The sequence below is a fragment of the Raphanus sativus genome, chromosome 4 (genome assembly GCF_000801105.2).
Source record: "Raphanus sativus cultivar WK10039 chromosome 4, ASM80110v3, whole genome shotgun sequence".
Taxonomy (NCBI): domain Eukaryota; kingdom Viridiplantae; phylum Streptophyta; class Magnoliopsida; order Brassicales; family Brassicaceae; genus Raphanus; species Raphanus sativus.
In genome coordinates, this window is record NC_079514.1 from 15,320,059 (window position 1) to 15,330,740 (window position 10,682).

At 38.2% G+C, this 10,682-nt stretch overlaps 1 pseudogene; it reads left to right on the forward strand.

The window, feature by feature from the left end:
* Positions 1–631: 631 nt before the first annotated feature.
* On the forward strand, positions 632–2,570 carry LOC108829609 (CDPK-related kinase 4-like; annotated as a pseudogene).
* Positions 2,571–10,682: the final 8,112 nt, after the last annotated feature.

Here is a 10,682-nt window from a genome sequence, read left to right on the forward strand (position 1 = left end):
AAAATTCTTAAACCAATAAACACCCCTTTAGATTGTTAAGAAACCGATATGAATGAACAATTATGATTAAAAAGTAATTTCTACTTTAAGATTGAAAAGATGATCTGGAAATAGGCTATCAATTAACGTATGGTTTTGTAGATTATTTAATAATCGAACAACTTTTTTCTTTAATCATTGGAAACTAATAAATAGGACATTGACTATTATCATTGCAAAATCATGTTTAGAAAAAAATTATTATTATTCTGAACTCAAATTTACTAAGATAAAATTGGGTACACATCTTAAACCATTAGATAAGTCCAATCTCATATATTTAATCACCTAAAACATGTTATGTTCGTTCATAAACCATCAAAAACATTATTAATGGTTTTAAAAATTTATACTACAATTTGATTGTTTGAAGTTTGTGTTTGTGACCATTATTATCCCAGGAGCCAATAGACAGACACTAAATGTGAAACTAACAGAGAATTAAAAGTGATTTTAATGACAAAAAACGCGTTCTTGGTTGTTGTAGTATGGTCAAGTGGTCACGTGTTTACTCCTTTAGCGTCGTTTTTTGGTTCTTACTGTTCAACTTCGGCTCCTCCTCCTCACCGTCCGATCAGTCAATTGACCTCCGAATCCGACGGTCGTGGGCCACTGCCTTAGCCGGAACATCTCCGCCGTCAAAGACGACGATATTCCCGTCGAGCAACCGCCGCGAACCCCCGTCGCGCTTGGATCCCTCGGTCCCCCGCCTCCTCCGAGGTCAACCCCTACGCCAACAGCCCGTTCCAGAGCCCCTTACCGGCGGGAGTAGCTCCGTCGCCGGCGAGAACTCCGGGAAGAAAGTTCAAATGGCCGTTTCCTCCGCCGTCTCCGGCGAAACCGATCATGGCGGCTCTGAGATGGCGGAGAGGCGCGCCGCCGCGGCCGAGAGACGAGCCGATCCCGGAGGACAGCGAGGACGTCGACGTCGAGAGCGTCGGAGGAGGAGGGGAGAGGCTGGACAAGAACTTCGGGTTCGGTAAGAACATGGAAGGGAAGTACGAGTTGGGAGAAGGAGGTAGGGCGAGGGCATTTCGGTCATACTTTCTGGGCTAAGGCCAAGAAAAGGAAGATGAAAGGGCAGACGGTGGCCGTCAAGAACATCTCCAAAGCTAAGGTCTTTCTCTCTCTCTCTCTCTCTTGGTAGGTTTCAAACAGTAATTATGTCAAAATGTGGTACCGACCAATGTAGGGACTCCTGTCGGAATCTTGATTAGTAGAGATGATGACTTTTTTTTTTTTTTGGTTGTTCTCGCTTTAGATGACATCGGCTTTGTCTATTGAAGATGTTCGGAGAGAAGTGAAGTTGCTGAAAGCTTTATCAGGGCATAAGCATATGGTTAAATTCTACGATGTGTATGAGGACAATGATAACGTCTACGTAGTAATGGAGTAAGTAGTTCATTCATAATCTTATTGAGTATGGATTTGGAAGATTTTTTTTTTTCTTAGCATTTGAGTTTATTAAATGAGGCGACGACTTCAGATTATTCAATCTTCCCTTCTGCTTTCAGGTTGTGTGAAGGTGGGAGTTATTGGACAGAATCTTGGCGAGGTAAGTACATCTTTAGTAGTCTTCTTTTGTATTCTTCCATTGGTTATGTGATCAAAAATCTTGTGTTATTACCTTTGCTGCAGAGGTGGTAGATACCCTGAAGTCGACGCAAAACGTATTCTTGTACAGATTTTATCTGCAACAGCAATTTTTCATCTCCAAGGTGTTGTACACCGTGACCTGAAGCCAGAGGTACATACACATTCAACCTTCTATAAGTTGCTTTTGCTATTTTTGTAAACAGATGGTGAATTTTTTGTGTGTCCAGAACTTTCTCTTTACCAGCAGAAACGAGGAGGATGCAGTACTCAAGGTCATAGACTTTGGCTTGTCTGATTTCATTAGATACGGTAATTAATTAATTAATTAATTGTTATATGATTCTGCATATATTGTATGTAAGTCTAGCTTTGACATTAATGATGAGTTTTAAATCTTTTTGTGTTTGGAAGACCAACGACTCGGGAAGCGCATACTACGTAGCACCTGAAGTACTCCATAGGTCTTACAGCACCGAAGCAGATATGTGGAGCATCGGTGTCATAAGCTACATACTACTCTGCGGAAGCAGACCTTTCTACGGAAGAACTGAATCTGCGATATTCCGCTGTGTGCTTAGAGCAAACCCTAATTTTGAGAATATGCCTTGGCCTTCTATATCTCCTACTGGTAAAGACTTTGTGGAAAAGGCTTCTGAACAAGGATCATAAGAAACGAATGACAGCTGCTCAAGCTCTAGGTTAGTTAGTTTTCTTATTGAAATGGAAACAAGAAGATGGGATTAAGTATATAGGTTTTTCCTTTAGTGGTAATGTTAATATGATCTGTGTGTTTTGCAGCTCATCACTCCACCACCGAAATATTGATTATAGTCTACTCCAGAAACAGTGTGCATCTCAAATTACTCTCGCACTCATTCCCGGACGCTCCTCCGCCACCGTTCAAGTGCGGTTGCTCCGGCTCTGGGTGGCCATGAATATCATTCTCACACTTAAGTTTGTTTTAATTCCTCCACCGGCTGAGAGCAGACCGCCTCTATTTTCTCCAGGTCGGCTTCTCATTTAAGAGGAAGCATATTAGCGAGAGAAGAAAAACATAGGAATCATCATTACCTTATTAAGAAAACAGTAAAAATTCAGTCAGTTAAGGCAAGACTTCTCTGTTTCTGGGAAGCCCGTGACGTAACAAGCCGTGTTTGTTGAGGTCACTGAAATCGATCCCATTGGAGAGTTATAGGTTCCTCAATTACAAACAACTTTTGGTGTTGGCTAACACCAACACGTATTTACCAGTTCTGATTTTATTTCCATCCTTCTCAAGTATTACATATATTAATTTCACTGTTTTTCTTAGACAATTTTTGGGCAAATAAGAGGTATCAAAACCACCTCTAACAATGAAAACCAGACTGTTCAACGTATAATAAATGGTTACTAATCATATTTACAGGTTGAAATCTCTGCTAAAAATGTTTCTTTGATTTGATTTGCTTAGTTTAATTGGTATTATAATAAACCTCAACAAACTCTGCAGAGCAATCATCGTGTGTGTGAGTGTGTTTGATATCGTTTCAAGCCTGCTCCATGAGAATCTGCTCCTCAGGTATTGCTATCATTCTTGGAAAAATCTAATCTGTCTGCTATTTTATTGTTCAGTGTTTCCCTTAGAAAACGAACAATATTTACAGTCTGCCGAGTTTCTTTGCATTGTCGTTATGAATGGAATAGTTACAGGCAATGGATGGTGTTACATTTCATGCTCCAATTGCTCACTGGTTATTGCAGCGTGGATTACATCCTCCACATGTACTCATTGTAATGAGGATTATCATTGTAGGGGTTGTTAGGTACTTAATCTTGCTGGAATACAACTTTCATATTTTCCCCCAGGAATAAAACCCTTATATTCTTACCATGTTCGACATTACTCTCCACCATGTATTGTAGGTACCGTGGCAGATGGCCGTCTCTGATGCACATTGCTAGGGTGGAAATTATAAACCAGACAATGATATGCAAGGGGCTGGAGCAGCCAAAAGAAGCCACATCGAGGGGCTCGCTAACAGTGGTGTGAATGAAGATGGGTCTGTTGCCTACTGGACATGTCCAAGGCCGACAAGGTGATCCCTTAGCTCCACCTAACAACTCGGATGATGGTGGGATCACAAGCGAGGATGCTCAACATAAGCAAGGTGGGTCCTCTGTATAGAAACAACGGCCTGAGTAATTTTGCACAACAAGGGGAGTTGAAGTTTGAAGACATGTTCACATGTCCGTTGCATTAGTCTTTTATTTATTTTCCAAAACAATAAAGTCAGAGTAAGTTTTTAGCAGATTAAGTTTCTGCAGCTTTACTTTAACTAAATTTGCTTCCGGTTTGACATTTACAATTTAATAAACTTGACCTTCCTCCAGACCGGCCTTATCCTTTTCAGAACAATCACTCATGGTTTATAATTTAATTTCTTATCACTGTTATGTCATATGACAAATCTATTACACATTTGTTTATTTTGCTGTAATTTTTCAGACATAGTCACCCTTACAACCATTGTAATCTCTACGAATTATATATTTAACATTTGGCATTTGAAAAGTATGAGATAAGAATTATGTAGAAAAAAAGAACATGATGAGAGGGGGATAAATCTTGAAGCTGACATTTAATTACACTTATAAAAAACAAACAAACTACACATACAAAATGGAAGTTCACAAAATGATTAGAATATTAAGGCTAAAAGCTTAGTATCTCTACTCCACAAAGAGGACGCGACAACTTATCCATGACGCGAAGCTCCTGGTACTGCTGCTAATCTAAAATCATCCTCAGCATGTTAATCACATCGTTAAACCTCTCATTAGGATACATAAACAGCTAACTCATGCTCTGAAGAATTTCAAGTTCGTAGAAGAGATGGTCGAAACGCTTAACCTGAACTCGACCAGGTAGAGCTATGGGTGCTTTTGAGATCTATTAACCCCTGAAGAAGGAAACCTTCGAAGACAGTTAAGAAACAAACATGTAGAAAGAACTTCAGTAACAAAATACAAAGGTCGCAGTTGTATTCTAAACTTGTAGAAAAGGCAGAACAGACAGGGTGAAACCAAACCTCCCAATGCTGTTCCAATCACTTGGCTCACAAACATAACCCTTGGAGATGACAATATTAGGTAACTGATACGATTTACGTATCGGAACTTGTAACACAGAGATGAACAAGATGAAATACGATTATATTGATAATAGAACTGGTTACAAGTAACTTGAGAGAATTGCTTGAGAGTACTCTCACCTCTCCATGAACATGAATGATCTAATCTCTAGATAAAGATCTCTCTAACCCACACCCAAGCTTATGTACTAAAGACTATCTAGAGTTAAAAGACACTTAACCCAGCCCATATTATTCTTGTTTGCTGGCCCATTAGCCCATTTGCATCTCTGAAATATAAGCCTTCGTATCAATACCGGCCCCATTAAAACTGACCTTGTCCTCAAGGTCATAGGAACACTCTGCTGATGGCGCTCTGAGAATTATAAGACTTGCGGTTCTGTCTCCACTGTAGGCTATGCCTCCATCCTTGCAAAATATGTAAGCGCTCCTTTGCTCCCTTTTGTGTTGGATCATGACCAACAACCACCCGCTCAAAACCTCGTCGACTCTCATACCTTGAAACTCGGTAGCTGTAGCAGTGATCGTGAGGAATCTAGAATCCAAGAAAACTGAACACCCGTGGCTTACATGACTGCATACTGACTCTGGTGGCCTCGGTGACTGGAACCTCCCCTGTATGTAGGCTGAAGGTAGCGATGATGTGTTCTTGTAAACATCTTGATGCTTCCTGATTTTCTCATTTAAAGATGCAGTCATATTATGTTGATCAAACCCAAAACGACGTTGAGCCAAATCTATCCAACATGAGTCGTCAGGTATCACATCCTTCCTGGCAACTTTTCTCATTGCCTCAGCCATCATACCAGCACAAACGGCCGCTAGTTTTCTGATATAATCCCCAGCTAGAGTTGAGTACATTAGTTTCTCATCCTCGCCGATCACCCTGCTCCTCACGACCTCAGGCCTCAGCTTGCCATGAATCACATCTGAGCTCCCCCATCCTAGGCATAAGAGTTCATCGTATCCCCTCATTGCGTAAGTTACATCACTCTTAGATATTATCAGACCTGAAACAGAATCCATGATCTCGTTTTCAGAAATAGGCATCAAGGTAGTACACCGGTGCTTGATCATTTTGATTTTCGAAGCTTCAGCCAGAATCATCTTTTTCAATAAACAGAACATAAAGACCGTCAACACAAGTGTATTTCTCTTCCAAAACTTTCCTCCGATTTTTCTAAACAGCACTTCAACACATGTTAAGTAACGCTCTGCCTGCTTGTTCCCCATTCTTGACAACTTTTTCTTTATCTGAATTTCCCATTTCTGGATCCCATCGAGCACAAAACAACAGCCGTTCACTCTTCTCCCTCCTTTTATCTTCATGTTCTGGCTACTGAATCTACTCCTCTTACAAGGTTGATACTTGAGAAGTTTTTTCCTGGTTGTCTTATGTCTTGCCATTGCCTCTCCCACACGAACAAGATGAATAATTCCAGCATGTTTCTCTTTTCTGACCATACCGAGCTTCACTTTCCCTTCCATGTACTTCCTTTGGAACTTAGCCTTCCTTCTGTTTGTCAAGTGCTGCTTTCTCTTCTCCAACAAGAACTTCGTACGTCTTTTTGGTATAAGCACGAGATGATGTCCCTGAACTAGAAATTCATGCTTTGTTCTGGCTCCTCTCCAAAACCCCGTCTGCAGCACCAAATCATTTAGCCCCAATGTCATATCACTCATCAAGTTAACCTTCTCATTACCGAGCCTTGTCTTACTCCTTCCATGAAAATCTTGTTCATGCTGTTTACGTTTAAGCTTAGGACTCCATAGACATGTAACTTGGTTACTTGGAAACCATTCCTTGATCCTTTTATCTTTGAACTTGTGTTTGAGCCTCCACCTCTTCCATTTGGCAAGCTACCCCAGCTTACTTTCAGATGTTATAATCAGGAAGAGAAATTCACCATAACTCCCACGCCTCTGCTTAAACTTGGTTCGCTGTCTAGTACCGGCAGTTAACCAGATTACTAAAGCCTTAGTATCGATCTTCTTCCTTTGTACAACATGCTTCTGTCTAAACCTATGCTTCTGCCAATTTACATGCTTCTTCCCAATAGTCTCATACCTGTCAAGCAGTATCTCAGACGCTGGCTTATGCTTAGCTTTGTCCCACTTCTTATGGATACTTGTTCTCGTATTCTTTTTCTTCGTTAGACTCAGCTTCCAGCTCCTCAACACTACACCATATAGCTTAATCCACTCCTTATGATTTTTCTGCTTGAACTTGTGTTTCATCAATTTTCCTAGCTTCTTTAGAACTCTCTTAGGGCCCTGCAGCAGCTTCTTTTGCTCCAACTTGTGCCTATTTCTCTTTATCTCATACTCCTTCATCCTTTGTCTCATACTCCCATAGTGACTTTCATCCTTGTTAGACTTGACACACTTCTTCTCAAACTGCTCTAACTTCATTCTCTTCTTCCTTTTCCTTGTAAATTTCCACATCCACTTCTTTGCAAGCACTGACTTTCTTCTCTTTGGCATTGAGTCGAACACTTGGCAGGCACCAACATCCATCTCTGTCTCTGAGCTGTTATCCTCTTCGAACACAAGAGTTTCGCTCTCTTGATCATCCTTATCCTGTACCAACACTGGACAGTCCAGAATCAACGCATCCTTCTTCACCTCTGGAATCAGCTGATTTGAGTACAGAATCAGATCGTCTTTCTCTTGCGATACAGTCACAGGTGGAGCCGACTCGAAATTCTTCACAAATCCTTCGACGGAGCTCAGGCCCTCTTGTGATTCACAAACATCCTCTTCCTCGAATCTTCAATAGCATGTTTTTGGTACAAACATATTGGTTACTAGAGATATTCAATAGCTCAATAGCTTTAACTTTTCTCAACAAGCTATTGAAAATCGTACAAACATATTGGTTACTATTAAATTAGTGCTTCACATTACATCTATAATACATTGATATTTTAATCCAAATCGTATTGGTTAATATTATATTAGTGTTTTCACCATACAGTTATATATCTAATACCCCAATGAAAACTATTAATACAAAAAACAGTTTTAACATGGTTCTTAGACAATATGTATGTTTTGGACAAACTCAAACTTATAAAACTACATTATGTGAAAAGGACAAACTCCAAATTGTATTAACTACTATAGAATATATGTTATGTGTTAGAATAAAAATCCGCGAGGTCGGGCGGATCATGATCTAGTTAACTATATTAAATATTTTAAAGTTACAATCTCCCCATATTTATATAATAAATAGGATATTAAATTTGTAAGTTGATCACCTATTTAACTGATTTTAAATTTGCTACAAAACAACATCTAAACTGTTAAAACAGATGTACAAATAAAACTTGAACCTGATTTTTCCTAGTAACTACAATCTAATGTCACAACCCATTACTTCTCTAAATCATGTGTTTGATATACCATCCTATTAATTAATTTTGAACAGCATAACCTTACATTATTCGAAATCAAACCAAGGAAACCAATGACCTGTTGTTTTATATATACTAGAGGCGTAGCTCCGCGCAACCGCGGGGATGTTGACAAAACATGTAGTTGTAGTTTAAAAATGTTATAGGAGGTGGAGTCAAGTGTTTTATAGTCTTTTGCTGACAAAGTGATGGTTATTGGATAAGAAGAAGATGAGTATGCTACAGAGACAGTGAAGCTGCATAAGGAGATGGAGATCAAACGCCTTAAATTGATTCAGAGTTCTCAAGCACAGCTTCTTCAGTTTTTCAACACTGCCTTTGGTTCTTTCTAAACTTTTTCATGAGAGGTTAACCAATAAAGTGAAAAAGATGATGACATTGATGTTATCCTTCGTCCACTTCATCTTTTTCATTTTAGAGATATAACATAGTTAACAATGTAATCTATTGTCATCAACTTTTTTTAATTAGGAATGACATTTACAAATCTAACAAAGCTTCTAAACATGTTCACAGAAAAAGGTGTCTGTTGGTTATTTAACAAAATAAAAGATGCAATTGTTCTTGGCTAATCTAGAATCAATATCAATAATATTTTGTGTGGGGACCGGGAAGCATATGGTATTTCTGTGTATAACCACAATGAGAAAAACAAAAATACATTCGTTTTTTTCTGGTAAAAACAACAAGGGTCAATTAGCTCTATATACTAGTCCTTGGCATTCGTTTATTCGGGTTATACGGTTCCCAAACAATAATACATTCAAATTTAACTAACTTAAACCCACAAGAGTAGAAATTTTAAGGGTACAAACAGAAGAAAAAAGGGTACATAATATATATGCTCCAAGATGAAGAAGCAAAAACAGAAGTTGGTGGAAGAGCAGACTTATATACAGAACATTTTAAACGATTTCCACTCTCTAAAGATGGGAAGAACCAGCAGAAAAAAGTGACATCTCTATGATGCAGTGGTAATTTATACAATATACCTTTCTCTCTTGTGATCAAAAGATATTAAAAAGGACCATCATCAATCTGTCTATCCACCTTCTTTCCCCATTTATCATCACCTGCCTTCGAGCAAATCTGCAAACTTAATCTGCAGAGTTTATAATTTACTTTGGTTGGACCAATCCAATGTTAAATGTTTAATGCCACATTGAGTGAGGACCCTGATATTGTACAAACCAGAATTTGTACCTGTACAGGGTTGTCGGTAAGGGCCCAGCATGACCCTTTGCAGGATCTACAGCTACTTGATCTATTGCGCCTCCCACTCCACTTTTGTATAAGGAGGCTTGGAAGAAGATACTTATTGTACTTCTTCTAATTGAGGAGACTGCTGATCATAAGCAAGACGCCAAGACGTTTCTGATTTTGTACAGTCAGCTGCTCTGACAATTCTGGTCTCTTTTCTACTGTTGGTAGAGATTGTTGTCTCTATATCATGCCCTTGTGCTCCTGACAGGAAAAAAGTTCAGCGCTTTTAAACTTACGGAATCAGCACTCATGACGAGATAAGGAGGAACAAAGAGAAGCTTCTCTCCTTTTCTTAGATTCTGAGATGCAAAGACTCCTCTCTCTCTCTTTGATGTCGACTCTGTCAATAGCCCTTCTCTGCGGTGGGATGCCTGAATCGGAGAGCCATCTCTCAAGAGAAAAGGTATTCTCGACTTAAATTTCATATGTACTTCGGTAATTCAATTTTCTATCAGGGTGATAATTAAATTAAAGTATTTTCATGTTTTATTCTTAAGTTTTAAACATTTGAAATTTGGGCCTATTGCACTATTATTATATGTTGGCTAATTTATGGGTATGATTTCCAATATTTTAGCATCATCAAATCTTCCAATTTCATCGCCAAACATATAGAAATATTCTATATTATTGCATCTTGGTGTTTCCTTTTTATTCTCCAAAGCCTGTGTCACACACCATTCTCCTTGTGTAACATAAATACATGATAAAAAGCTACACCATTGCAGTAATTTATCAAACTCCAAGTTATTGAACTTACAATATTAAGTGGGCGCACTGCATAAATATGATTTTATTAGGTGGTTTACTCGCACGGGCATAATTTTTTAAAAATATTTAATAAATATAATATTATTTTTTTAAAAATAATATATTAAATTTATACTATTTTATGGATCTCTGAATGTCTTAATTTTTTTTAACTTCTATTGATTTAGAATATTATTTTGGATAACAAAAATAGCACAAAACCAAGTTTTTGTCACAAAACCAAGTTTTTGTCACAAAAATAGCATCACAAAGAGGAAAATGACCAAAATAAATTTTATTGAAGTCTAAATATGTATTTATAACCATTGGGTTAATTAATTTACGACTTAGTGTTTAGAGATAAGGGGTGGAGTTTTAGTAATGTGTTCAAATATTTAAAAATAAAAAATTAAAATTAAAATTTTCAAAACAAAAAGGTGCTATTTTGGTCATTTTATTTTTTGAGTTCTATTTTGTGACA